At 46.4% G+C, this 5,777-nt stretch overlaps 1 pseudogene; it reads right to left on the reverse strand.

The window, feature by feature from the left end:
* Window positions 1-2,027: 2,027 nt before the first annotated feature.
* LOC120233187 lies at window positions 2,028-4,194 on the reverse strand (annotated as a pseudogene).
* Window positions 4,195-5,777: the final 1,583 nt, after the last annotated feature.

Consider the following 5,777-nt stretch of genomic DNA (forward strand, 5'->3'; position numbering starts at 1 on the left):
AGTGATAGAACAGCACTGTGAGGTCCCTTTCAATTTGCAAACATCGCAGTCTTTGATAGGCATTCAAACTGAAATGCCCACGGGGAACGAAACATTGAGGAAGAAAGAGAAAAAGAAAAACAGTAATGAAAACAGACTACAGCAAATGCTACAATAAATAGCTATCTACCCCTGTTTCCATGTGAGGGACTATAGGGTGGGGGGAGGAGGGCAGTGAACCGGAGACTAGCCAGAGTCGGGACCTGATGACTGTGCCACAGGACAAAGTGCATCCAGTAGCTAAAACATCCCAGCTTTGTAATGTCCTGAGTTTTTAAATGTTACCAACTAATTTTAAAAGTTGAAAACACTGGGGGGAAAAACTCAAAATCACTGTATTGCCCAAATAAAACATAGGCGCTCTATGATCAGTAGTATGGGGTTGAAATATCTTTTAGGTAATAATAATGATGATGATAATAATTCAGTATTGTCCAGAGTATTTTAGAGGTCTTTACTACTGCCTGGAATTAAGTGATTCATGCACATTAACTGTTTTAATTCAAACTTATATAGCACACCACATTAATAACAAAAAGGGTCGAATGTAAATTTCATGGCTTTCTGTTTTCGTGGAGTTTTTTGTTTGTTTGTTTGTTTAGCATTTATTTAATTTTGAGAGAGAGAGACAGAGATGGAGCAGGAGTGAGGGAGAAGCAGAGAGAGGGAGATACAGAATCCAAAGCAGGCTCTGGGCTCTGAGCTGTCAGCACAGATCCCAAGGCAGGGCTCGAACCCATGAACTGGGAGATCATGACCTGAGCCAAAGTTGGCCACTTAACCAACTGAGCCACCCAGGCGCCCCTCTGTTTTTGTGTTTTAAGAGCAAAAAATGTTTGACTTATAAATAATTCTGAATACATGTTCTCAGTTCCTATTACATTTTTAACCATTTGAGAAGGCACCCAGAATGGAGAATAGGTCAAACAGGGCAGGACCTTGTCTACTCTGATAAGGTGAATATGGAGAACTCATGAACATTTATGGAAATACTTCAGAAATTAGAACTATTTGTGAGCTGCCAGAGCCCTGAGCTTTTCATTGCTTTCTGCCAAACAATGCATTAGTTGTGGGAAGTATGCAGGGATTGGAGAAAGATACAATCTGTAATTTCTGAGAAGCCTTTCTGTGTATGATTGCTGTCTTGTTGTCTCAAACAAATTCTTTAAGGAACCAAGTTTACCCTTTTAAATGTTTATTTATTTTGAGAGAGCCCACATGCAAGAGAGTGAGAGTCTCAAGCAGGCTCTGCACTATCAGCACAGAGCCTGACCTGGGGCTCTATCTTACTAACCGTGAAATCATGATCTGAGCTGAAATCAAGAGTCGAAGGCTTAACGGACTAAGCTACCCAGGAACTTACCCCCCCCCGCCCCCCCAAGCTCACCCTTTTAGAAAAGATCTATGAAAGCTGCTCAACTGAAATATCAAATCTCTTCCTCCAATGGTGACTGAAATGTCCGTTAGGTCATGTTTTATCCTAAATCTTGCCCATTTTAAACTCTCTTTTTAAACAACAATGAAAAGTAAATTCTCTCTGAAAGAGATAACGTATCAAGTGCTGAACACTATAATATTGCCTCATTTTTCTGGATTTCTGAGATAGCCCTTAAAATAATCACGTAAATTTACTGGAGGCCAGTTAGGTTGGGAAAAGAAAAGGTAGAAGAGATGAAGAGAAAGGGAAGGACAAAAGGCTAATGTATGTATTTTCTGTAAAGTTAGCCTTCGATTTCCTATTTTAGGGACTGAAATCATTATGGGTCAGAAAATTAACAGAACCATTATAACATCTACTATGCCCATATACACACATAAACATACACATACTTAATGAAAATAACTTTTTGGTTTCTTTTCTTTTTCCAGTGTGGATAGTTTTATTTTGGGAGTAGCACCCCATTTCCAGGCTACCAACAAGGGGGAAATACAGGGGCCTCTGGAATGTCTGAAAGTAGAAAAGTCAGTCTTGGGTGCAAGAAGACAAGTCATCCCTCTTCATCATCCTCAACCATGCCCAGGGACTGCATGCCTGGGGTCCACGCGGGCATTGCTGGATAGAAACGATGCTACTGAGCAAGGCGTAGACCACCATGGCTGCCGGTCCCACCAGCCCCGATGGGCTATGGTTCCTCCCCAGTCACACAACTGGCATGGGGGTGGCACCTCAGCTCCATCCCAGGGAAAGCAGAGGTTGAGAATGTGGATGCTGCAGGCATAGACTCCAAGGTGGGCCTGCAGCTTCCCACTGGGCAGCTTTGCCTGCAGCAGCAGGGTCAAGTAGCTAAAGACAAAGGTGTCCAGGGAGGTGGGGGCATCTCCAAAAGAGAATATCTGAGAGCCTAGGTGCTGAGAAAGCAGCGTCAGGCGTCCCCGAGCCTCTTGCTACAGCTCCTTCTCCAGCTCGTCCTCGTTCTCAAGCCTGAGCTCCTCACACAGAAGCTGCAGCCACTGTGAACTTTCACTACGTCCAGCCAGGAAGAAAGACGTTTAAGGGAAAGGGCGTCGCCCCCTGCATTCCACTTCCGGGTCACGTCCATATTGTTCTTGGGGTCTACATCAGTATGTGGCGCGCAGCCTCTCCTCCAGCAGAGACATGAAGGCCAAGGTGTCTGCACCCTACGAGGCTGAGATAGCATTCTCGCCACTGTACTTTTCGAAGGTGAGTGATGATCTTGTGTGGTGCCAAGATGACCTCTCCATAACTAGTCTGAAGGGCAGTCAGAGTTCCTGAAAGATTCCACCAGGGGTCGGTGATCTTGTGCACCTTAAGTGGGGCACCAGTAAATCTGGCATAAGTCAGCATGACCAGGCTGTCCAGATCCACTGACAGTAGCCCCGTGTCCCCCAACCAGCTCCATGGGCGCCGCCATCTTATCTGCCCTTTGTCCTGGATGAAAATATGTAGTTTTTGTTTTGTTTTGTTTGCGTTTTGTTTTGTTTGGCGAAAAGCTCTCTTTTTCTACCAAACAGTATTAAGTGCTCTTTAGTAGAATGTGTTTTTAAGAACACCTGAGAACATATAAACGCAAAGTCCTATTTTAAAAGTTCTTGTGGACTTTTCAAATAGTTTCACCATAATGGAATTGGTTCCTAATGACCATAATGAAATCATCACTAGAAATTATTTTTTCAGGTTAGAGGCCTTGGAGGTGAAATAAACTTGATGTCTAGTTCCTAAAGGGATCCAGTAGGAAAAATACTGATCTCAATAAGAAATATACAGAGAGCCCAAACGTTCATTTCTCTGGGATGCAGTATTGTTTTTGACTTACTATTTTGGTTGAGGGGAGGGTGCAGTTTCAGAGACTTCTACCTGACTCTTCCTGGTCTCTTGGATAGCTCTGACCTGCTTAGGCCCAGAGATCAGTGGAGGGGTCAGCCAGCTACCAAGTATCTCTATTTCAATTACACATTTGGGGACCAGGGAAATGACCACTGGCTTTGTCCCCAATCCCAGTGGACTCATTGGGAGCCAGACACAAGCCAGAATTCCATTTATTTTATTATTTGACTCCCATGTGATCATATGCTTATAGGGAGCCAAAGCAATGCTTTGAGCCTCTGATTGTCATTGTCCCTTTTCCCTAGGAAGTGGCCGTAAGTTTCTTTAGAGAAGAGCAGTGGTATCACTACTGTGTTTACACGCTGTGGTAGGTATTGCAGGGTCCTTCTTTCTGGGGACCTGGCCTCTTCTTTAGCCACTGGGTTATAGGTCCCAAAATTCGCTCTGGTTCAGAAATATTTTATTGTGATGTCTGGCCTCAGCCTCCTGATCATCCATCCTTGATCTCTTTTGATTTAATGGATTAAGTAGTACCTTCCCTGGCTGCCCCTCTATTTTGCCCTTAGGGGCACTGTTCTACTAACAACGTCTGTATTACTCTGAACATAGATCCCCTTCTGCCTGCCTTTATGACTTTGCCTCTCATTACCATAATCATGTCCCCCTGAGGGGGTCTTATCACTCCCACTGCTACCAAGAATGGCCTCTTGTACCATCAGCCACGGAACAGCTACCACTGGACTTAGGATACTGGTGCCTCTCTTACCTGCATATCCCTGCTGCTTGGTAAGTGATGCTCTTCCCTTGTTTCTGCTGAACAAGGGCCTCTGGTGGTTTTCTGGCCTTTTGTAGCATATCCGCTGCCACATGCCCCTTTCTCTGAGCTCTCCAACCTTCTCTCACTGTCTGTCGTGGCAGTTCTGCCATGATTACCTCACTAAGTGTTCTCCATTCTGTTTCTAGCAGGCATCTTAGTACTGTGTTTGTGCCATCTCCCAGGGTCCTTGCCAGGGTGTTCAATCCTATATCCCGGATAGACTAACCTTCATCCAGCCTTACAGTCCACCCCCCCTTCATCAAGCATTTGCATAATCCAGGCCAGTGTGCTTTCATCTGCTCCTGCCCTTTCACCAGCTCTTTGGGGTCTAGGCCCTTTCTCCCTTATCAGCTCCAGTATGTCCTTGGCTGGGTTACACTGTGACTGAATCCTAGCTGTTGACCTCATAGCGAGCAAGGGAAAATGCTGGTCCTCAACAGGAAGAGTGGGGCCCTTGTGCAGGCTTAGTGGGTTCAGGGGAATCTGGGATTTTGTGATTCTCATGCACATCAATCCAGATGTCCTGTTCATGTGCCAGGGTCGAACTCCCCCCACGCTGCCCCCCTCCTGCATCCAGTGCCCTGAAATTGGCATAACAGATCTGCCTTGTTTGGGAGCTTAACCTTTTGAGCTCTGCTACTGTTATGATTAAGTCCTGGTCTTCAGCTTTCTCTGCCCTCCCTCCAGGAGATGAGAGGCTCTTTATACTCTCCAGGAGGCTGTCTCTGGCCTTCACTCTTAAATTTTAAATGTCAGTCACTCTTAGTTCTTCATCATAATCATTTTTTCCCCAGAGTGTCAACGGAGCATAGGTATAGCCAACCAGTGCCACCATCCTCATAGTTCCTGCTTCCCATACCTTTCTCAAACTCCTACTACACGGCACCAATTAGAACTTACCATTCCACTGGTCACTGCTCTACCAGCCCAGTTCACCACTGGCAAAGGCATTAACAATTGCACTGCTACTTGTACCAGGGGTCGCCCGGGCACTGCCTAACCCAGTGATGGAATTCACATTGCCAGCCAAGAACTCCAAAACTGCATCCCAGGATCTGCTTTCCCAACTATCCCTGGTACTAATTGGCACTGGTCGGGTTCTCCAGGAGGCAGACTCGGAGGCAGAGTTTCATCATGGAGTCTCTTGGCGTCACTTCCTACAGAAGAAGAGAGATGAGGCAGGATTGGGAAGAGGCCGAAGTCAGGCTGTGACGCAGCCTCACGGAGCCCTGCAGCTGACTCTACAGGGGCCTCCAAAGCCAGGTTGGCCCTGCAGCCTGCCGTGAGCTGGCCTGAGAGGCTGGCCTTTGTACCCCAGCACTGACCAGTCCCTGGATGCCAGAGTCCCAGGAAAGGGTCATAACCTTCGGTCAGGCAGCTCTCTCCAGTGGATGCAATCCCCTCAGGGGGCTGGCTGCTGAGGGCCATCTGCTGGCAGCACTCCCGGAAGCTGGGAGAGGAAGGCTTTCATCCTTGGAAGGGGTGCTGAGTGGTGCATCACAGTGTCCACCACACCCCATATTCAAGGCTATCTCAGACAGGCATTCCTGGCTCTGTGACTCTCTCTTTGCAAAGGTGAATTCAATATTAAACACTTTCAGATGTCAGCTAGATAACACCGTAGTTTTGAATTTT

The sequence above is a fragment of the Hyaena hyaena genome, unplaced genomic scaffold (genome assembly GCF_003009895.1).
Source record: "Hyaena hyaena isolate Hyena2069 unplaced genomic scaffold, ASM300989v1 scaffold_87, whole genome shotgun sequence".
NCBI classification, from domain to species: domain Eukaryota; kingdom Metazoa; phylum Chordata; class Mammalia; order Carnivora; family Hyaenidae; genus Hyaena; species Hyaena hyaena.